This window comes from Vulpes vulpes, chromosome 13 (genome assembly GCF_048418805.1).
Source record: "Vulpes vulpes isolate BD-2025 chromosome 13, VulVul3, whole genome shotgun sequence".
NCBI lineage: Eukaryota > Metazoa > Chordata > Mammalia > Carnivora > Canidae > Vulpes > Vulpes vulpes.
This window is the reverse complement of record NC_132792.1, coordinates 137,904,341-137,928,525: the sequence shown is the minus strand read 5'-3', so window position 1 is coordinate 137,928,525 and position 24,185 is coordinate 137,904,341. Positions and strand designations below refer to the sequence as shown.

Genomic DNA, 24,185 nt, shown 5'->3' with positions numbered 1-24,185 from the left:
CAACCAACAATGATGAATCCATGGCCAACCTTCCTAGAATTCATGACCTTCACTGCTTGCTATAGGATCAAATAAGTGGAATAGTAATTTTACTCTTATGAGCAAAAGAGAGAGGCTTTCCATGAGGGAGTGCTTTGGAAAGCCTTCATGAGGTCTGTTTTGGTTAAACTCCTCTCCTTCTCCTTTTCCTCCTCCTCCTCACAGTTGATTATCCAGGCTTCATGTGAAGCACCTCCCCCTACGGCCTCACCTCAAAGATGGAATGCTCAGTCTCTGCTCTGGTTCTGATCCTGTGCTCAGTATGTCTGAGACCAGATCCAAAGAAAATCCCATGAGAACTCATTTTGGTGAGTGGTACATGCTCAGTTTGGGAGGGAGGACCTTTCCACTGAGCTCATTACTGCCAAGGGGTTGCAGAGTCCACAGGAATGCACTTAGAAACAGAGATCTTGTAACACCTGGGTGGCTCAGCAGCTGAGCACTGCCTTTGGCTCAGGATGTGATCCTAGAGTTCCAGGATCAAGTCTCACATTGGGCTCCCTGCATGGAGCCTGCTTCTCCCTCTGCCTGTGTCTCTGCCTCTCTCTGTGTGTCTGTCATGAATAGATAAATAAAAATATTTAAAAAAGAAAGAAAAAAGAAAGAGAGACCTTGGAAGTAGCCAACAAGGAAGACCAGCTCTCTCTATGAGCTCCTGGAGCTGGTGCCCGATGGCAGGTTATTAGCCCAGGAACACAAAGCATTTTCTGCTAAGGGATAGATGTGAAATACTGTAGCAGGAAACGGATGATTTAGGAGAGCCACAGAATTTGGGGTGGAAGAGGGATGCTAGGAAGGTTTATTTCCAAGGATCCTGATGTGATGGTGGGCAGTTCCTTCCATGTTTCTGTTACTAAGGAGCCAGTCCCCAGTTGTCCCTCCTGCCTTCTCTTCTCTCCACCTCTCCCACCTGGTTGAGAGGAAGAATCAGGGATGTAGGAAAGGCGGATCTGACCTGGGTTCAGACTCTACTTCTCCCACCTGTGTGACCTCAGGCTAACAACAGACCTGACTAAATTTCAGCTTTCCTGATCTTACACAGGGCAACTGTATAATTTACCTTTGTAGGGTGTCTAAAAGTATGCTCAGCACATGTTAGTTCTTTGGAAATCGGGCTGGGAAATGCCCTATTGTCATGTGACACTTCTCCAGCTTTCATTAACTAAGAAGACACCAAGTTCCCCAGTGGCACATGTCTCTGACTAGTATTATTCATATTTTTACAAAGATGGAAATTAAAGTAACCCAAACTCCTGGCTGGATTGTAAGTCTCAGTGACCCACATCCCACATACGTTTTGGAAGAGATCCAGGATCTGGGAGCCATAATGTATCTTTCTCAATTCCCTCTCTCTCTCCAGGACCATACCTTTGACCTCCTGTAAGCTCCTCATTACCACCTTTGAAGGAGCTGACAAGAAAGGTCTACTCCTACCATTGTGTCATCTTCAGGCCCTGATGGTACAAAAGGTTGAAGACAACCCTCTCTGTGTCAAGCACTAGGATAAAGCACTATGTATATAAATACATATGCACACACACATACCTATACACATATATGTGTGTGTATAATACATACACATATATACTAATTCATTCCTTACGACAATGCAGATTATCTTTAGCCTGCTTTCTCTTTTCAAATGAAGATTCGGAAACAGAAGGCCAAAGAGGTGAAGTAACTGGCCAAAAGCCGAAATTGGAATTGTGTCACCCAGCCCGGCTTGCCCCATCAGGGACTCCTCCAATGCTCAGGAACATGAAGGGGTTGCGACTAGGCTAGAGTGACAAGGGCCAGGCTATGGCATTCCATATCAAGGTGTCAGCAGGACGGCCAGATCATCAGCCCCCTCCGTTCTTTGGTAGGCACAGGATTCTGCACCTAATTGCTCTCCATGAATCATCCTTGTCAGGTTGTTTTGCTAAGCATATTTTGTGTTTAAGTACAGCAAAATCTTTCAGAGGTTCAGACGGTCATTATAATAAATTCTCTGATGAATAAGGGGCAATGATCCCAGGCCCTCATGCAGGAAGAGAATCCCGAAGCATTGAGGTATAGCTGGAGCTGTCATTCCTCCCTGGCAGAAATTTCCAGAACCTTGCTACTGCAGGGGAGCCTGTCTGATAGAGCCGATAACAGGACAGGCTCTTGAGGCAGACTGCCTGGGTTCAGATCACACTCTCTGATACTTGGGCAAATATTAGCCTCTCAGTTTCATCCCCAGTGAAATGGGGATTAAGTGTCTGACTCATGGGGTTTTTTTGAGAAGTAAATGAGCTAATACATATTAACAATGTAGAACAGTACATGGTGGATACTGAATGCTTAATAAATGATGGCTATTATAATGAACACTTCACTTACCCAGACTAACACCACTTCCCACAGCCAGTGGGTCCCACAATCCCACACTCATTTTGTTCATTTTCTCCTCTAGAATGCTGGTTAATAGTAGAGCTGGGTGCAGGATCACCGTCATCCAGTACATGCTGCTCACTCCCTCAATGACAAAGCTTTCCATACAGAATTCATCCAAATTGAATACGTTTTTAGCCGTAAAATTAAAGAATTAAAAGTTTTGAGGTCAAGACATATTGGAAATATTTGGCTAAAAAACATGCAAGTGTGTTTCTTTATTTCAGGGCTTTTCAGAACCTCTAACCTGCTAAGTGTATTGTGAACCTCCAACTGTGTATGAGAAGGTGGGTGGAAAGACAAATACCATGTCCCCAACTCTTCCAGGCATAGACCTTATTTTCTTCATGACACCCATTAACTAGTTAAGGGACACTAATAACCTACCAAACTGAATTGGGTGACATTTGATTCAGTTTTGCCTCAAATGGTGCTTCCCAAAGTGTGATCTTTATACCATCTACTTATTAAAATGCAGTTTTCTGAATTTTAAACAAGACCTATAGAATCAGACTCTCTGAAGGAGGAGCTGAAAATTCTGCATTTTAACAAGCTCCCCGGGTGTACATTAAATTTTGTGAGCCACTGCATTAAAGAAAACTTTCCTTGATTTTGGAATTCCATACATTTGAAATCCTGCATACTAAACTTTCTGTACTAGGAAGGATACTTACTTGTTAACTTCCCAGAAAACCATATTTGATTTAATGAAAAGTGGATGCTGGGGGGTGGGTAAATGGTGAGGTCCATTTAACTGCATAACCATTCAAAGTTTTCCTTGTGCTAGAGGGAAGACTCAGATCCTGGCTATTAAGTATTTATAGTTTATAACTAAGAGACAACCAGGGACATGGCTCAGTTTCTTAGATGCAGTCACCTTAGTAGTCAAGTTGACATGGAATATAGGGGCTCCTTCTGGGAATCAAAGCAGGAAGTGGAAGGATTAATTTATCTTCTAAATGCCTCGGCACAAATGAACCACCAAGATATTATTTTGTTTTTGATATCCAGAAAGAAATGGAGGAGACAATAGGACAAAAAAGTCAGATAAAGCAAAGGATGAGAGTCAGAAATAGGGAGGGGAAACCTAACAGCCAGATGAATTATGGGAAGAAAAAAAAAAAAAACGAACCCTGCTGACTCTGTTCAGTTTAAGGTGAGAAATAACAGGATTAGAATGTCAAATTGCTGAGTGTTGCAGACCTGAACCATAAACCTTCTCTAAGCTGTTCAGCTTTTTCCCTCCGCAGTCACTAATTAAATATTGCCTTGAAAGAAATAAAATTAAATAAAATAAAATTTTTTTTAAAAGCCAAAGGCTTTTTTTTTGAGTCAGAGAAAGCATGTCATTTGCCTATCATGGGGCTGGGTATCATGGTACCTGGCTGGCCTACACTAGAAGGGGAAAAGTGGGGAATCTATGAGAAGGACATCAAGATAATAGAGAGCTTGGGACACCTGGGTGGCTCAGTGGTTAAGTATCTGCCTTTGGCTCAGGTTGTGATCCCAGGTCCGGTCCTGCATCAGGCTCCCTGCGGGGAGCCTCCTTCTCCCTCTGTCTATGTCTCTGCCTCACTCTGTGTGTCTCTCATGAATAAATGAATAAATAATCTTTTTTAAAAAGAAAGATAACAGAGAGCTTGCCTCCATCTTAAACTTTTCATGATCACTTTTCATGTGCAACCTCTGTAGTGTCTTATTTTCCCATGTAATCTCTTTGCCCTAACTAGTTGTAATGGAAAATATGTGACAGCTGGAGCTGAAGTGTGACTTATGCAGAGCTATAAGCCAGGGGATGCTAAGGGGTGCCGTAAGTAGTGGCTGAAGTCCAGAAAGCATCCGTGTGTGCAGCAGGAGAAATGACCAGGCAAAGCTCACCAAATCAGGGTGGCCAAGCAACTCAGTGTCCTTTGCACTGTTCTCGCCTTTTGTCCAAATAATACCTTTATAAGCTGTTTGTTTTCTCGCACATAAAGCTTGCTATATAGGTAAATTCCCAAGTCCGTTCCTGCTCATTTCATGAAAACACAGTGTATGTGTTCTAAGCATGGTGGTTGGTATCTTTTATGATAAAATATCTGACTCTAGCACCTGAGGCCACAGGGAGTCTATTTGTCATTTCACTCTCCTATATGGAACAGGGCTGCTACCAAATAAGGATTTAAGCAACTAAAGCCCTAACAGAGATATCACTGGCCCTGTGTTCTGCTGTTTGCCTGAGCAAAATCTATCATTGCTCTATATGCATATGGCATGTGTCAACTGTTTTAAAATTAGCCAATTTTCCTAAGCATAAAAATGGATTTTTGTCATATCACATGAACCATATATCACAGAAACAAACCAGTTTTTGTTGTGGCTTTTTTTTTTCTTTTCAAAATGCATTAAGTCTTTTTAAGTCACTGCCAAATCCATTTTGCTCACTGCATTTGTGAGATACATTTAAAGAAACCAAGCAGAGTCAAAAAAAAAAAAAAAAAAACCCCACCTCAAAAACCCCATGCAGTGCTGTCACCTGGAAAGAAATCTAGTTCGTTACCAAACCAACCACACCTAGGAGGCTGGATTGCTTCACCAGCTTCTAAATAATAAATACGGTGTTTGTATGCTGCCCTGCCCCGAATGTTTGAGATAGAGCAAAAATGATAAAAATAAAAATAAGATGATTAAGAAAAAGAGCTGTCATCTACTGGGCACTCTGTATACACCAGACATTATAGGAAGTGCTAATCCTCCATTATTTCATTTCAGACTCAAAACAATCCCGTGACATGAGTATTACTATATCCATTTTACAGGTGTATAAACTGAGGTTCGTGTGGGTCATTTGGCACAGTTGCACAGCTAGCACAGAGCAGAGCCCGCCAAACGTGCGAACCCAAGTGAATCATCCTCGAGTCTGTTCTCTTGAAGACTAGATCATGTCATGAGAGTGAAAGCCCCTTAGACATAATAGTGAGACATCGGTGGGCATCTGTGTCAACTCCTGCATGCCAGACTTCTCCTCGTATTGAAGATTATAGGGGTGTTGTTGTAGATTGGGCTATACAGGCCCCCCCCCCCCCCCCCGCCCTTGGCTGGGGAAGAGGAGGCAGGAGAGACAGGATCTCCTATGTGTGCCCGCCCACCAGCACAAAGCACTGCTTTTAAGGATTGTGGATGATAGCAGGCCTTCTTTGGGAAATTCTGCTTGAGCGCCTGCACAATGCCCCCAGCATTGCTAAGAGCAGGGGCAACAGAGCATAGGTACCGAAGAGGCAGCTGTCTGTAGGATGCCTTTTGAGGGGCCTACGGTTTCCATCCTCCAAAGGGAAAAACACAAGTCTCCTACTTGGGTTAAAATATGTGAATTTGTCTCTCTAAGTGCTCAAGTGTTAATTGAGAGGGCAGCACATTCAATCATTATTAGTCATTAATACTTCAGTACAAATTAGTCAATCAGGTGACTGAGAGGTGTGAAGGGCCGCCAGGGAAAGGTACTATTCTGATGGAGGTGGTGGGGAGTTGCGGGGAGGGCTGGCCGGTTGCTGCAGGGGCTGGGAGGAGCCGTCAGCAGGAGGCGCTGGCGTTCAAGGGGAGAAGGGGGGCAGGGGGGACGGCGCGGGGGCACGGGGCAGCTGCTCCCACCGCCTCCCCACCCCACCTCGACACACGCACACGACCCCCCACCCGCCCGCCTTCGCCCCTTTGGAGGCTGCGGGACTGTCCTTCCCCGCCTGTCGTCGGAGCGAGGGCCGGAGCCCCTGCCTGCGCCTCCGTGGCCGGGGGCCTGTAATGCAACCTTTTGCCTCTAGGGGTCCCCAGTGCCCCGAGGCTTCGGGAGGATGCTGACCTTGCTCCGTTATCCCGCAGGGCTCAGATCCCAAAGGACAAAGATAGCGGATGGGGAAAGAGGCGCGTGCCGGGAGCCCCCGGGACCCCATCCCCCACGCCCCACCGGAACAGTGCTCACCCACCTCCCCTTGCTGCTGCCTGATGGCTTATTTATAGCTCATTCTAAATGGCTGAACATCAGTGAGGGGGAGGCAGAAATTAACTGCCCCCGCTTTCCTTACTGAGCGCCTAAGCGTTCCCATACCTCAAGGGTATTCCAAGGCCTTCCTTCCACAGCCCCCTCCCCACGCTCTTCCAGTAAGCCCCAGCTCCAGGCTCCTAGCCTACAGCTGAGCAGGAATCCCCACACCCCCTCAGCCCAGCAGCCTGGTGCTCCCCAAGTTGCAGGAGGCCTGCCAGGGAGGTAGGGAGCAGAGCCCTCCTAATCACCAAGGTCCCCCCTGCCACTGGGGCTGACCCTGATGGCCAGACCCTCCCTGAGGCTGGGGATGAGGAAGGAAAGGGCTTGTGAGGGAGGACCACAGCTTGGGTCCCGGGAGACCTCAGTGCACTATGAAAGCAGAGTTATTGAAGGCCAGAGGGTCCAGAGAGAGGTTTTCCATAAAATCTCACAACTGAGGAGTATTGGAAAAAGTTTTTAAAAAATTGAGAGAGATAGAGAGGCAGTATTACTCTTAATCCATGCTCGAGGGATCCCTGGGTGGCGCAGCGGTTTGGCGCCTGCCTTTGGCCCAGGGCGCGATCCTGGAGACTCGGGATCGAATCCCACGTCGGGCTCCCGGTGCATGGAGCCTGCTTCTCCCTCTGTCTGTGTCTCTTCCTCTCTCTCTCTCTCTGTGTGTGACTATCATAAATAAATAAAAAATAAATAAATAAAGTTAAAAAAAAATCCATGCTCGAAGAGGCTGCAGGGGTTGCTGGCAATAATCTGGCTTTCTAATCCATTCTATGACTTGAGTTTGAAGCCCAACTCGACTACTCACTACCTGTGAGATCCTGGATAATTGACTTAACCTGTCTGTACTTAATTTTTCTCATCTTCAAAATGGAAATAGTATCTACTTTGTAGGAATTTTTCAAAATTAACTATGCTCTGGTAGTCAGCAATACAGTATCTAGTACTGTGCCTGACACATAGCAGGCATTTTATTCACACACACTGACTTTCATGCATCTGCAATGGAGAACAAGAATGGCAACAGTCATTTGTCCCAGGCTCACTGGAATTCACAGGTGTGTTGGGACTGGTGAGAGTCTCATATTTTAAAATCAATTTCAATATGTCACCTATTATTTTAAATGAATCAAAAGTCTTGCTTTTTGAAGGAATTCTGTAGTATGGTGGTTTTCAGTGCTTTGAACAGACTTTAGATTCCAAGGAGGTGCCTCAGGGACCACTTGTGGTTGAGAAAGGAAGAGTGACAGGTGAGGGAGCTCCAGGTCCCCAGGCCTGCTCCAAGTAGGGAAGTCTGCTTTTATCTGTTTCATATAATGGGGTTCTAGGTAAGGGTTTATTTGATTAGAGTCTTATTTATTTATTTAAAGATTTTATTTATTTATTTATTTATTTATTTATTTATTTATTTATTTATTTATTGAGAGAGAAAGAAAGCTGGGGGAGAGGGCAAAGGGAGAGGGAGAGGGAGAAGCAGACTTCCCACTGAGTAGGGAGCCTAATGCCTCCTACTCAGTCTTGGGACTCCAGGATCATGACCTGAGCTGAAAGCAGACACTTAACTAACTGAGCCACCCAGGCACCCCTTCTACTCCTTTTTTAAAGGTTAAAAACCACTGAGAATATATCCTTGTATAAATCAGGGAAGGGGATCCCTGGGTGGCTTAGCGGTTCAGCACCTGCCTTTGGCTCAGGGTGTGATCCTGGAGTCCTGGGATCGAGTCCCACATCAGGCTCCTGGCATGGAGCCTGCTTCTCCCTCTGCCTGTGTCTCTGCCTTTCTCTCTCTCTCTCTCTCTCTCTCTCTCTCTGTCTATTGTGAATAAATAAATAAAATGTTTTTAAAAAAATAAATAAATCAGAGAAAACTTCCTCTAAACCTAAGGATACTCAACTCATTTTACATGCTTTAAAACCTGCTCTTTGGGGGATCCCTGGGTGGCTCAGCAGTTTTAGCGTCTGCCTTTGGCCCAGGGCGTGATCCTGGGGTCCCAGGATCGAGTCCCAATCAGGCTCCCCGCATGGAGCTTGCTTTTCACTCTGCCTGTGTCTCTGCCTCTGTGTGTGTGTCTCTCATGAATAAATAAATAAAATCTTAAAAACAAAACAAAACAAAACACCTGCTCTTTTAAAAACGGAGCCTACCTCTATCCAGAAACAGAGGTACTCGAAAGATTCAGCCCACACATACAAAATGCCCACTACGTGTAAGGCATTGCTACTTGAAACCTGGCAGCATTTTTGAACACACATGAACTCCCTTGGCCTGCCCCACAAATCCCCTGAAGGCTCAACAGTGCTTCCATCTGACTCCTGACTGACTGAGCCCAGGCCCTGGAGCAGTTACCCTCACCTTGAAACAAAGGTGCCCTTTTCCCGGGACATGACCTAAGACAGTGTCAACTTTGCAAAGCCCAAAGGTGAAGAGCCTGAGCTCTGGAATCTGACAGACCTGGATTCGAATCTGCGCTCTGCCATTTCCAGGATGTGTAACCCTGGATTACCTGCTTCGTCTCTCTGAACCTCAATTTCCTCCTCTGCAAACAGATGAGAACAACCCTTCTCAGAGGCTTGTTAGATGATTAAATGAGACAGTGCCTGGAAAGCATTTAGCACGGTGCCTGGCATATGGTACTATTGCCAGGAAGCTCCTGACTCACTGGGTATCTATCGGCACGTACTGGAGCTACTAGCCGACTCTCACTGACCGCAGCTAAATGCCATCACTGTTCTCCATGAGAGTCGATGTCTGATGAGCTTTAATAATACTTCGGGATGCAGACACCGTAGCTGTCATTTTTTGAATGCTCACTGTGTGGCAGGCACTTTGTTGACACTTGTCAATCATTATCTTGAATCATCATGATGTTTGTGTAAGAAAAGGGGTTTATCGTCACCATTGTACTAGATGGGGATACTGAGGCTCAGAGAGGTTATATAAGGGACCTAAGCTCACACAGCTAGTGAGTGACCAAGATTAGACTGAAGCCCAAGTCTGTCTGACCCAGGAATCGGGGGCCTTTTCTCCCCACCTTGCTGACTCTTAGAGCTCTCCTGCATGGAAGGTACAGGATAGTGTGGGGAGCAAGAACCCTGGGTCTCAATGGCAACCTCTGTGCTTCATCTTCCTTAATTTCAGTCTGTAAACAGGAATGATACTTACTCATAAAGGCTGCGATAAAAATTAAATGCGACAATATAAGTAAAAACAAGCCTAGTAGAATGTTTATCATAAAGTAGGCTCTGGATGTATATTAAATAGGTATGAACTTGTCCCATCCATTTTTTTTAGTCTTATTATGAGAAATATTTTTTTAAAGATTTTATTTGTTCATGAGAGACACACAGAGAGAGAGAGAGAGAGAGGCAGAGACACAAGCAGAGGGAGAAGCAGGCTCCGTGCAGGGAGCCTGACATGGGACTCGATCCCGTCTCTGGGGACCAGGCCCTGGGCTGAAGGCAGCACCAAACCGCCGAGCCACCCGGGCTGCCCAACGAGAAATATTCATAAAGAAGATACACATGTATGTGTATGCATATATGTGGTGTGTTATGTGTGAATTTGGGGGTGTGAATGTGTTTATGTATATAAGTGTGTTTACATGTATAGGGATATACATACATATGAAAAATCATAGCACAAACTACCCCCCAGGTGAGAAAACAGAGTACCCCCCACTCCTCAGGCCCCTCCCTGATCAAATTCCCTTTTGTCCCTCCGGTCCAAGTCACTTTTCGTCTTGTTAGAAAATAATTTTCTTTTCCCCTTTTGCTCCTGCCTCTGGGTTGTCTCCAGCCTTTTTCTGTGCCTTTGCCTGTCACTTCACTGAGGCTCTGAGTGACACGTCATTCACAGGAGAGGAGTGAAATAAAGTGGTTCAGCAGAGCAGGGATGCGTGTGCGCGTGCACGTGTGTGTATGCCCCTGTACCTTCTACCTTTCTGAAGAGCAACAAACCAGATGTCTTGTGAGATAGGTCTTAAACCAAAAGAACAGAAGGGACAAGTGGACTGATGACAGAGGGTTTGGGGCACATTTGGACAATTTGTTGCTCTCTGAGATCACTCAGGATTGTCTACCACCAGCAGGGGACATCACAGCAGCTGGAGCCCGGGTTACATACAGCATACAATTTCTCTTCTCTCAGATTCGTCCCTATCCTGGATTTCTACCTTCCTCATTTGACAATCAGGTCTCAATTTAAATGTTCCCTCCTCGAAGAGATGAGACATTACCTGACCACCACCTCACTCACTCAATCTCTTAGAATACTCTTCATTTTGGGACCCCTGAGTGGTTCAGCAGTTGAGCTCCTGCCTTCCGCTCGGGTTGTGATCCTATCCTGGGATCGAGTCCCACATCAGGCTCTGTGCAGGGAGCCTGCTTCTCCCTCCACCTGTGTCTCTGCCTCTCTCTCCCCCCCCACTCTCTGAGTGTGTGTGTGTGTCTCTCGTGGAGACAAAAAAGAGAGAATACTCTTTTTAAAAAAGATTTTATTTATTTATTCACAAGAGACACACACACAGAGAGAGAGAGAGAGAGAGAGAGAGAGAGAGAGAGAGGCAGAGACACACAGGCAGAGGGAGAAGCAGGCTCCACGTGGGGAGCCCAATGCGGGACTTGATCCTGGGTCTCCAGGATCAGGCCCTGGGCTGAAGGTGGCGCTAAACCACTGAGCCACCTGGGCTATCCCAGAATACTCTATTTTAATAATCTTCATTACCAGCACCTAAAATGATCTCATTAATTTGCTTCCATGTTTATTGTTTTCTGAATCCCATAGTAATCAGTAATATCAGTTCAGAACCTAACCTGAGTTAGAATACCAGCTACCCCATTTACTAACTGTGTGGATAAGCTGCATAACCTCACTGGGCCTCCAAGTCGTCATCTATAAAATGGGACTGTAGGATTTATTAAAAAGGGAATTATAGGATCATTAGGTGAAGTAAATGAGTTAATGTATGTCAAGCCTTCAGCAAAGCCTGACACATAGGTGCTATTAAACTGTTAGTTATTATCAGCAATCTTAATAATAATCATTATTATGATTATCACCCTATCTTCCCTCTAGAATGTAAGCAACTTGATGGCAGAGTTTTTATCTGTTGTTCACGGCTGAATCCCCAGTGCCTAAGGAGATTACCTGGCACATACAGCTAATAATACACTGAATATATATTTCCTGAGAACCATGTCTTTGAAGCCCAATCCCAACCCTACCTTTGAGTGCAGGAGATAGCCATAAACAAATCATTACAGGTTGGTAGGTACAGTGCAAAAACAGAGTCTGAGTGAGGTGTGTAGGAGTACAGAGGAGGAGGCAATTAATTCCTTCTTAGAGTCTCAGGGAAGTGTTCACAGAGGGGATCATCTTTACAGAGGCTTAAAGGTCTGTAACCCTGGAGAAGCAGGACAGGGAAGAGGAAACAACACCTCACACCTAACAGCCCAGAGCATGGAGGGAGCTGTCCATTGTTTCAGGCAGCTGGAGTGCAAAGGGGGACATGAAGAGGGGTCTGGGGAGGCTGCTACAGGGGCTGATGAAGGGTCTTCTGTTTGTCATGCTGAGATGTCGGAGTTTTATTCTGACAGTAGTGGGGAGTCATTGGAGAATTACAATAAGTGGAGAAGCATATTTGAGTTTACCATTTTGAAGGATTGCCCTAGCTGCAGGGAGGATCCCAGATGGGCTAGGCTTTAAGAGAGGAAACAAAGAGACAGGAGCTCTGGGACAATCCAGGTGAGAGGGCTGAGCACCTGCCTGCTAAAAGAGTAGAAGTGGCAGTGGGGGGCGGGGGGGGAGGGGTTGGGAGTGTGTGTTGGCTGGGGGTGGGGGTGGGGGGGAGAGTTGGGAGTGTGTGTTGGGTGGGGAAAGGTTGGCTTTGTGAAACCCTGAAGAGGTAGACTTCACCAGGCCTTGCGGGGACTGGGTGAGAGAAAGTGGAGCCCAAGACAGCCTATATTTCTTAATTACACCACTGGGGGTTTGGGTGAGCCTTTAATCAAAGCAGAGAATTTAGGGAGGAGAATCATTTTATGTGTAAAACTGGTAAACAATGAGTTTACCTTTGGACATTTTAATCTTGGCATATCAAAGTGAAGAGCTTTGGTAGGAAAGGATGTTGACCTTTATTGAGCATCTCCCATGTGACTGGAACTGTGTTTGGAACCTTATATAGTTTATCGCGTCTAACATTCAGAACAACACTTTGAGAGATGGGGCATTATTACTTTTTATTTTCTAGATGAGGAAGCTGAGGCTCAGAGAGGTAATATGCCCTACTTTACATAGTTAACAATGGAGAACAGTAAGTAGACCAGTTTGAGTAAGCACGACAGAAAGAAATGCCTACAAGAAAAGGATTAGAAAATAAAGTCATGGGATTCCTGGGTGGCGCAGCGGTTTGGCGCCTGCCTTTGGCCCAGGGCGCGATCCTGGAGACCCCGGATCGAATCCCACGTCGGGCTCCCGGTGCATGGAGCCTGCTTCTCCCTCTGCCTATGTCTCTGCCTCTCTCTCTCTCTCTGTGACTATCATAAATAAATAAAAAAAAATCCTCTAATGGCTCCCCATTTCACTAAGAGCAGAATTCCAAGTCCTTACAGTGATCTCTAAACCTACAAAATTGTGATCTCTAAACCTACAAAATCTGGTAGCTCATTAAAAAAAAAAAAGAAAAGAAAAGAAAGTCATGTAGGGACACCTGGGTGGCTCAGCGGTTTGGCACCTGCCTTTGGCCCTGCCTTCGGCCCAGGGCGTGATCCTGGAGACCTGGGATCGAGTCCCACATCGGGCTCCCTGCATGGAGCCTGCTTCTCCCTCTGCCTCTGTCTCTGCCTCTCTCTCTGTCTCTGTGTCTCTTGTGAATAAATAAGTAAAATCATTTAAAAAAGAAAAGAAAAGAAAGTCATGTAGATAATTTGGGGGCAGATCATGGAAAACTTTAAGTGGAAATAATAACCACCCCACAGGGCTCTGATGAGAATCAGGTGAGAGAAAGCTTGTAAAACATTTTGTAAACTCTAATATGCTGAGCAATTATGAGGAGTTCAAGTTGTGGCCAAACCGCATTGCAATGAATAAGATAATAATAGTGAGTGAATGATAATGTTCAAATCTGTAATTATTAAACAAAATTCAATCATGATGCCCTCCCCCCATTCTTCTTACCGATAGGTCCACAAAAGAATCTTTAACACAGAGCAGTGACTTTTCTTTCTCCCCACCATACTAGCAACATGTCTGGTTTGAAGGAAAACTCTCACAAGGAAAGATGATAATGTGGTAGAGATGAGAAGGAAGAAAGAGATTTGAAAATCAAACATACCTAGCTGGTCTCAACTGCTCTGTCCTCACACTTTAGAGTGAAACCCTAAAGATAATCTCATTGGTTAATTCCACTGTCAACCAGAAACTCAAAAATATTAGGAAAAGGGGTGCTCAGCAGTTAAGTGTCTGCCTTCAGCTCAGGGCGTGATCCTGGAGTTGATCCTGGACTGATCCCATAGTAATCAGTAATATCAGTTCAGAACCTAACCTGAGTTAGAATACCAGCTACCCCATTTACTAACTGTGTGGATAGGCTGCATAACTTCACTGGGCCTCCAAGTCATCATCTATAAAATGGGACTGTCTGGGATCCCTGTCACTTCACTGAGGCTCTGAGTGACACGTCTGGGATCAAGTCCCAAGTCTTCTGCTCCCTGCATGGAGTCTGCTTCTCCCTCTGCCTATGTCTCTGTCTCTCCTTTTCTGTGTCCCTCATGAATAAATAAATAAAACATTTTTTAAAATATTAAGATAAAATGACCAGGGCTCTCATTTGCAGATTGTTTGCATGTGAACCAAGAGTTGCAATGCTCTGTAAATGCTTTGAGCGGGCTGAGTCACTGCGGATGAGGTGCTCCTCAAATGTAAATCAAAGTAATCTATGTGTGCCCTCCTTGACATTAGATTCCAGAAATACATACCCAGAGGCTCCCTGGGCTGCTTCGCATCACTCCCTCCATGTTCTTTCTCTTCAGGTCTCTAGCTTCTCTTATCTCATGTCTCTGCCCTTTGTCTACATTACCTGTCACAACTCTACAGCCCCTGGACCAGCACTGTCCAGAAGAAACACAACATGAGTCACAAACATAATTTCAACTGTTCTGATAGCCACACAAAAACATAAAAAGAATGGAGTGAAACTAATCTTAATATATTTTACTTAACCCAAAATATCCAGAATGTTACCATTTTAGCACATAACCAATATTAAAAATTATTGATGAAATGTTTTGCAGTCTTTCTTTTCAACCAAGTTTTCAAAATACAGTGTTCATTTTATACTTAGAACCTGCATTTCAAGCACTCAGGAGTCACTTGTGGTGGGTGGCTACTGTGCTGGGAGGACAGTGGAGATTAAAGTGCACTCCCGTGAGGTATCAAATTCCCCACTCCTTTGCTCAACCCTGCATTCCAGACATATTTGCATTCCAGGTGGGTTCCAGGGAAAGGAATAGTAGAACTGAATGTTGAAGATTCCATGCTGTAGTGATGTTATTCAATTTTATCTCCATCTGCATGACAGAGTAAAGATTTGAAAAGAGATCAACCTATATCCTAATTGACCAGATGATGCCCATCCATTGCAGCCCCCAGTGGGAAGCATAACTGAGTGGCCTCTCTTCACCCCCAAAGGGAAAAGGCTTTAACCCACAGCTACTCACCACATGCCCGTGGGCCTGGACGTGGCAGTGGATACTTCTAAACAGAAAAAAAGGAAGGCATCGGCCCCACTGTCCAGCTGCATTTTTGTTTAACACAGAAAACAAAGGCAACAAGGAGGCCTGAGGGAGTATTCCTGGCAAAAAGGAAATGTCCCTTAGGACCATCATCCCCAGAGTGAACTCTTAGGGCTAAGGAATCAAACTGGATTGTGGGGATATTCCTCTTGACCCAGAGCAATTAGGGTGTGACTTTAGGCAAATCATTTTACTTTCAGTGCCAGACAGGAACTGCCGCCATGTTGGAACAGGGCCACCCAAGCAACCAGTGACATGCAGGGTGAACAGAGGTCTCAAATCAAGTGAAGACGGATGAATGGTGTGGTTATTCTCTCACAGAATCTATGGTTTACCTGGGCTTTTTCTCTAGGACAGAGGGCTCCCTCCTGGAACAAATTGTGTGGCTGAGCAGTCACAGCCATCTCCTGGGGGTTTGTAGCCCATGGCCCTTCCTTGAAGCTGGCCGGGCTGGCGGCCTGCCTCTCCCATCTCCTGCTCAGCTGAGCAGCCACAGTACCCCATGGTACAGCTGCTGGCAGTACCGTGCCCCACCCTCCTGCTTTTTGTGGCCTCCTCCTTTGTGACGGCTACAGCATATGTTTTATTAAAAGGGAAAGAGGGGGGAAGGCAAGAGGTTATATACATGGGCATGCTCAAGAATCTTAAGATTGAAAATCTTCTGCTCAATGCTAAATGCCTAAGGGCTTCCGTGTTTTGCTGGTTCCAACTAAACCCCAATAGGGACATGTGGGCAGGGAAACTGGAAATGGAGAGAAATCAAGACTCTCTTAGGAGATTCTGATTCTAAAATATGAGAAGATTTTCTCACGTCCTCTTGAAATCTGCCTGATTTTCCCCAATAGCTTCCTCCAAAATGTTTGATACAATGTTGATAAGCTCCTTGACCTTGAGCACTATTTTTCTCATAATATATGGATTAGACCTGAGGGTGAGTGGGAGGCTAGGTAAATTTCAATGCCTAATGAGATGTCCACGGCTGAACAGTAGCTTCCTCTAGGCCAATATAGGCCTCAAATGATTAACCCAGGTGTATGGTAATCCAGGATTCGAGGGGAGAAGTGACCCAGGGTAAACCCCAAGGAAACATGCAAGCCTTGAAATTTCCAGCACCATCAAGGATGCTGCAGTTGGCATCTCTGTCAGCCGTTATCCTTTCTCCAATTCTTCCTCTCCAAACAAATCCCACCCCATTCCCCATGGCAGAACTCAAATTCTCCCTCCTTAGAATACTGATAGCTCTTGTTATCTGAACAAATCAATCGTGGATTAATTAGGTCAGCCTTGTGAATCTCTTGTATTGAACTGCTGTTGAAACTGTATATTGTCATTTCTCTTTTTCCTAGATGTAAACCTCTTTTCCTAACTAGACTGTAAGATCACTGAGGGCAAAGGCAAGGTCTTCTAAGACTTTTATCCCCCATGCCTTCGGGTCCGGGCCAGAGGAAAAGCTCTATGTCACTACAACCTCTCAGTCCTGTAAAGCACAGAACAATTCAATGACATCTCGGTTACTAAGATGAAACCATTCCTTTGGAGAAGTTGGTGGAGTCTGGGGTTGGTCCAGGAGTGCTGAGCCCCTCACCCCACTCCATGGGACCTCAGCTACAGCAGCTCATCTTCCCAAGGTTCTCTGTCCTCTCTTTTCCAAGAAGGAGCCTAAAACCATTCCAGTGCCACTTCTTAGGGTAATCAAAGACAAATGAGACAATAAGCTGTGAGAGGATTAATTAGATGAGCTCCCTGAAATGCTCTCAGCCCATTGGAAAAGGATGCCATTACAAAATGTATACAAGGTCTTCTTATTTAAGAGAAAGAGTTGAATCGCCAAAAATACACTGCGCGGTGGGGAAAACAAAACACAAACCAGGAAACCTCGACACTAAGCATCCCAGTCAGCAGAAAGTGCCCACGCAGCTGTCTCAAGTCCCTCCAGATTACCTCTTGTTTGTGAGCTGGGGAGGGATTCTGGAGCACCATCTCAGAAGGGATCTTTCTTATGTGGTGCTCCCCGGTGGCCAGCCTGTGCCTGGGGAAAGGCGGTCAGAAGGAGTTGATGACGCAGGGATGTTCTCTGCCCTCTGGCCTTGCTCAGTAAACAACCTGTTAGTAGGCCAGAAGGGAACACCCAGAGGATGATCTGCCCCCATCCTTGAGCCTGGCCCAGTGCTGGCAGAGCAGGATCTCTCCTCCCTCCCCAGTCCTTCCTTCCTCTCCTCCTTCCTGGTGCCCACACTGCAGTGCACATCACTCCATTCTGGGAGACAAAGCCAGACCCATTTTTGGAGAGGAGGGAAAAGAAAGAGTCAAGGATGCTTCTGTCTTCTCCAGGGCTGCTGCCCAGCTGTCAAACCCTTTAGATCCAGGCGCTCCCCAGCCGAGAAGACTACAGTCTGACATTTGCTTCCTTTCCCTCAAACATTTCACAGTATCTGTGCTCTGCGCCTCCTCAGATCACATCCTTTCTCAAAAAAAGCAAAGCATGCATCCTTTCCCAGAGTAAGCAGCAGCTATGATATTGATAAGATTTCAGGATCATTGTGGCAGCCTTGCCTGGTCATGTCCCAAGGGCTTCAAAGCAACTTACTGTGAGTGAGAGGGAACTCCAGAGGGTCTTGCTTTAAACAACACGCACACACACACACACACACACACACACACACAACTGTGTGAAACCAAGGGGGTGGGAAAACACACAAACTCCAGCAGCACTTTGCCATTGCCTGATGTCATCAGACTGCCCCCCAGGGGATTCTGTAAAATATTTTAGCTGCTTGGTGAATACTGGCATTATATGTATTCTAGAGAACACGGTTAGAAAGAGTGTGCCTTCTGCAGACACATGTCTAGCGAAGGACAGTGGCAGAAATACTTATAATAAACCTTTTATCCTCCTGATTGGTTGACGCTGACATATCATTATTCCTGCTGAATAAGGCCCAGATTATCCAGCCATAAGCATCGCTTGTTATAATTGCCATCCTTTTAAGAAAACATTTGTTCCTGCTCAGGGCACCCAGCTCCCAGGGCTAGGAAGAGCACACACACGGTTCTTTACAGAGGGGTCTGTTCAATCATGTTACAGTGCATTAGCTTGATTATTAGTTAATATTTGGCTTAGGTCTATATACCCTGGATAAATATGTACCATGCAGAGGGACGGCTGGGTGAGGAGAAGACTCCTCTGGGCTGGAACAACAGCTCCCAAGTTCATGTTCCTACTAGGAAGGAACACTCCAGGAGCCTAGGCAGGGAGCCGCACCTGCATGGTCCCTTGGTAGGCAGCCTGCTTCCTGCATACAGCTGTGAGCACAGGCACACACATACACACATACACACACACACACACCCCATAGGCAGCATCAGACTGTGGACCCAGATGATCACAGAACCAGGGAGAGGGATTGCTGTAGGATCTCAGCATGCCCCTCCTTCCAGCACAGCCCGGTTCTCCCCAGTGTCTCCAGCATGCTGCCAAGCTCAACTCAATCAATGGGGCCAATCACCCTGGGGAGCCTATTTGCAACCTACAGGGTCCACTCTCCAGAAATTTTTTTCTTGGCTGCATATGCCTGGGAGAAAGAGACAGGCCTCTACAGAGATGCCACGGAGCTCCAGGAGCATGCGAACGCAGCTCTATGGACACGTAAATAGGAATGTATCCTGTATCACACCCTCAGCTCTTTGGGGCCCTTCCCAAACAGAGCAAAGCGCCTCCAGTTCCGGCCAGCAGCCGCCCAAGCAGACAGAAGTCCTCCTCATCTTCTGCAATTACCCAGCCCGATTGGATTTTTCTGAAGCTAATGGGAGTTGCACTAACTTTGAGGACTTACACCAGGCAAAAGCAATATATAGGCCAGGCAGAGTGCCCAAGCCGTGTGACAACCATGCAACCCCGGCAGGCAGTAACAGGGGATCTCTCGCCAGCCAAACCCCAAAGTCCCCTGCTCAGCTCCACAAGACAGGAGCTAAGAGGTGGGCTCATTTCCCTCTGCCTGCAACTGCCAGGCACCTGAGCAGGAGGGTTGGGAGGGGCGGGGGGGGGGGGCGCAATGAGCCCCTTCCCAAGGGACACCCCAAAGGACGGCGAGAGCGGGAGAGGGAAATCTCACCCCAACCCTGCCCCGTTACCTTGAATCCTTGCAAGAGCCCTCCTTGCCGTATCAGCTGCTCCCCAAACCTCCACCGACTGGGAGGAGACTCCTACAACATTCCAGGTTTTTGTGCAACATCTCCAGTGGCAGCTTTCCAAAGTTTTTACTTCATGGTTTCTTGTGGCTCTTTCCCATTTGGGGGAACGCGAATGCCTCCCCCTCAGCCGGTGAGAGGGAGCGGATGTCTCTTTTCAAATTCTCTCGCTCCGGGCTTCGCTGCCGCCGCCGCCGCCGCCGCCGCTAGACCACTTGCCTGCTGCCTTCCCGCGGAGCCGCGAGGGGCCCCGTCCCCCAAAGCATGCTCCAAGTGGGGCCTCGGCGCCAGGCCGGGCGCACGCGGGAGACACGGGAGGAAAGTGCAAAGCCCCGGCGGGGGAGTCCCCCGTCCCTCCGCGGAAGAGAAACCCAAGATCCTGCTTTCCTTCCAACTCCAGAGACTCACCCGCCCTCCCGCCCTCCCTCCCTCTGTCTCTCTCCCAAATTACTGCCTGGCACTTGGGCGAGGACAGCTCCTCCGGCTTCGCTGCTCGCGCGGCCGCCTGCAGACCTGCCCCCGAGCTCGCAGCGCCCGGCAGGTGCACGTCCCCGGGCAGGTGCCACCGGGAACCTCGGAGCTCAGCGGAGGCGCGGCCGGAGCAGCCGCCAGCAGCTTCCGAGGCAGGCGGATCCCGTCCCAGCGCTGCAGCCCGGCGCGTCCCCGCTCCGACTCGGCGCTCCGCACCTAAGCAGTGTCACCTGCAGACTCAGACACCGGACGAGCGTCTTAGGATAACAATGCTGCCCTGCCAGCCTCTCTCTTTCTTTCTTATGCACGTAGGTTGGCGGCCAATGGGGCGCAGCGCCACACTCCCCGCGGGCGCCCATTGGCGGGGCGGCTGGGCAGGGGCGGGCCCGGGTCCCCCCGGCTGTCTCCCTGGGCTCGCGGGCAGGCTGGGGTACCGGCTCGGTTAACCCTCCCGGCTTTGCAGCAGGGACTTTCTGGTGTGGCTTACGGAGCCGGGCATAAATCCACCGCTGGGGACTTGGAGGGGGTGAGCAGGCTGATGAACAGGGGGAAGCTGGGAGCTAATTACATTTTCTTCTAATCTTCCCGAGTTACAATAATCGTTTGTCCCAGACCATTTTGCTTGCTTGCTTAACTAGAACTCCCCGAGATAGGGACCCATTTGAGCCATTTTCCTTCTAATTTGAGGTTTTATTCGGTTGTTTTGTGCATTTTAGCCTCTTGGTCTCGAATTGCTTAATTAGAAATGAGCCCCCAAGTGAGGAATACTTACCTCACAGTGCGCGCGCGCGTGCACACACACACACACACACACGCACACACACCCCAGAGATACAGGAGGGGGAGGAAAAAGATAGCAGGGACTCAGTAAGAAGAGAGAAAGAGAGAGAGAGAGAGACTCTGATCAGCTAAATCAAGAAACGTTCTGTCCCCAAAACCAGGATTGGGAAGACAAACGCACAGAGAACTTCGGGTTTCTGGGGAGAGATTAAAGGGAAAAAATGTCCTGCTTCCAAAAAAGGGAATTGTTTTGCCTTTGGTGCTGTCTTTCTGTGTGTCTCTTTTTGCTTTGGTGTGTGTCAGGAAGAGGACTGGTGCTCTCCGTTTGGTTTTTAAGGGAAGACTAGAGAAATCAGAACAGGACCAGCCTTGTTTCTGTGAAGCAGATGCTGTTGCTGAGCCTGTGAATTGGGGGGTGTGTAGAGGGGGAAAGAGTAAGGAAAAAAATTATTAACTTTGCATCAAAGAGTGTGGAATATATTCTTGATGTCCTAATGAGGTTGCACAGCTGAATTGCGTCCAGCTAACTAACATACTACACTCAATTTGGGCAAGAGCACCGGAGAGTAATAGTTGAAGAAAAATCCAATTCAACAGAAGAGCTAGGCACTGGAGCTGGCAAAGGAATTTGGGGAGTTCACACCCAGTTGTGTGGTGGGAGAAAATATGGGGAGAAGAAATACATAGAAAAGGAGAGCAGTGTTTTGATTTAGCTTTCTTGAATGGAGAGCAAAATAAAAAATTATTATTTTGTAAAAAAAAAAAAAAAAAAAAAGGAAAGAAAAGAAAACCTGGAAAAAATAAAAGAAAGCAGAAGTTTAATGAATACCCAAGTAGTATGTATCAAGATTAGCTAAAAAAGCATGAAGGAGCCAGATGTTCTGAATGAATGAGAAAAAATTAGAACCACTTCTCACATACACACCCTTAGCCCCACCCATCCATCACTTTCACCTCCTCTGTATCTTATTATGCAGATTTGACCTTCCTTCTCCATACTGTAGGTATGGAGTTCTCAGCCATGTTAAAAAAAAATTAATGAGGTATAATATACATGAAAAATTCCACAAGTGTATAGTTTGATGAATTTTTGCCTGTATATGCCTCCATGTAACCACTGTCCACATCATTTCCAGCTCCCCAGAAGCTCATCTGCTTTTCTCAGTCCAAATTCCCTACTCTCCAGAGATAGCTGCTATTCTGACTTCCATCATCAAAGATTAATGTTACCTGTTCTTGAATTGCATAAATAGAAGCTGAGCATAAACACACTTTTGTGTCTGTTTTCTTTTGCTTATCATTATGTCTGTCTGTGAGGTTCATCCATGTGGCTGCATGTTTTTTTATTGCTATGTAGTATTCCATTGTGTGACTACAAATCATTTATAGATTTTCCTAGTGATGCATTTTTGGATTTTTTTGGTCTATTCAAAGTAAACCTGCTATGAACATTCTTACATATTTCTTTTGGTGAACACATGCAGTATTTATCCTTGGTATACACCAAGGAGTTTAAATTACTTAATTTGCTTTTGGCTACTACAAGGGAGGCAATCTCACGAAGGAGATTCTGAAGCCTACTTCCTATCTGAAATAATTGAATAAAGGGATAATGTCAAAGGCTATCACTACTGAACCCAAAACCAATGCCTAAAATATGTCCAATCTTTTCCATACATAGTCTCACTTTCTTCTCACAAGTACTCTAAAAAGTATGTATAATCATTTCTATTCTACAAATTAAGAATCTCAAAGGCAGGGATCCCTGGGTGGCGCAGCGGTTTGGCGCCTGCCTTTGGCCCAGGGCGTGATCCTGGAGACCCTGGATCGAATCCCACGTCAGGCTCCCGGTGCATGGAGCCTGCTTCTCCCTCTGCCTATGCCTCTGCCTCTCTCTCTCTCTCTGTGTGTGTGTGACTATCATAAATAAATAAAAATTAAAAAAAAAAAGAATCTCAAATGCAAGACATAGTGTTAAGAGGTGGCCCTTGGAGTGCAAAGTGGAGTGTGCGTGTATATAAGTGCTCTGTGAGGGGGGCTATAAGACAAGGATGTGATAGAGGGACCCACCATGTAGATGAGGTTGGAGACTGGTCTGTGGCAATGGGACAACCTGGAAAACACAGATCAATGCATTCCACGTGGACAGAAGGGCATGGGAGGACTGGAAATGGGAAATGGGCTTGAATTTGATTGGAATGTGTATCTGTGTTGTCAGAGGAGAGGGGATAGATTAGAGATAACAGAACCTGCCATTCGACAGCATCTCAGTGAATGTAAGTACTAGCACCTATCTGTGGCCCATGGGGTGGGCAGAGATCACAGACTCCATTTCACTGATGAGGATACTGAAGATAAGAATGGCCTAATCTCAGGGTGTCTGGGTAGCTCAGTGAGCTGAGTGTCTGACTCTTGATTTTGGCCCAGGTCATGATCTGAGAGTCCTGATATTGAGCCCCACGTGGGGCTCCACTCTGTGTGTAGAGCCTGCTTAAGATTCTCCCTCCCTCTTCTCCCATTGCCCCTCCAAGTGCAAGCTCTCTCTCGAAAAAAAAAAAAAATTAAAATAAAAAATTCTCTAATCTCATTTCCAGGGAAGCCTGGTTGGCTTGGCGGTTGAGTGCATGCCTTTGGCTCAGGTCATGATCCCGGAGTCCTGGGATGGAGTCCCGCATTGGGTTCCCTGCATGGAGCCTGCTTCTCCCTCTGTCTGTGTCTCTGCCTCTCTCTAAGTGTCTCTCATGAATAAATAAATATTTTTTAAAATCTCATTTCCAAATAAGCCAATTAAAGAGTTGAGACTTGAACCCAAACCTGTTGTTTCACTGCATCAGGTTGCCTATACCAAAGGTAATGGTTGGGATGCATACAAATTTATCCCAGTTCCATTTAAATGCAAAACATCACACAGTACAGATGCTCTAGCTTCTGTGAACTTCAACCTTTCCCTCTTCTTCCTTTTTAAAAAATATTTTATTTATTTATTCATGAGAGACACACAGAGAGAGACACACACAGAGAGAGAGGCAGAGACACAGGCAGAGGGAGAAGCAGGCTCCATGCAGAGAGCCCAATGTGGGACTCGATCCAGGGTCTCCAGGATCATGCCCTGGGCTAAAGGCAACACTAAACTGCTGAGCCACCCAGGCTGCCCCTTTCCCTCCTCTCTAGGTATTTAATTCCCTGAGAGGAGGCCATGAGACATTGTATCTATGTTTACAGGACTCCTGTGCCCTGGCAATATGTGACGTCTTTTTATTTGTACAGTTCTTTTGTCTGACGTTCCCATAGAGAAAGAGGTCTATAAAGACTTGAGACAACAACTTTCAACTATTTCCAATTCAATATACATTTTTCAGTGACCATTAAATCTATTCTTTTTTTCCTTGTAAATGTGTATAGGAAAGCATGCAAAGATGACTACAGATAGGTAAAGAATACTAGATATTGATTTATTGGAATATCAACCCCAAATGGTTTGCTTGGGTTTTCT

The 24,185-nt window shown here is 46.3% G+C and overlaps 1 protein-coding gene across 1 annotated transcript in view; it reads right to left on the bottom strand.

Annotated features, from left to right (window-relative positions):
• Window positions 1-20,220, bottom strand: part of BRINP2 (BMP/retinoic acid inducible neural specific 2) — a 123,427-nt gene extending 103,207 nt beyond the window's left edge. Inside the window, exon 1 of the mRNA XM_026001244.2 lies at window positions 19,385-20,220. The gene's annotated coding sequence lies outside the window, so the exon portion shown is untranslated. The remainder of the gene's footprint in view (window positions 1-19,384) is intronic.
• Window positions 20,221-24,185: the final 3,965 nt, after the last annotated feature.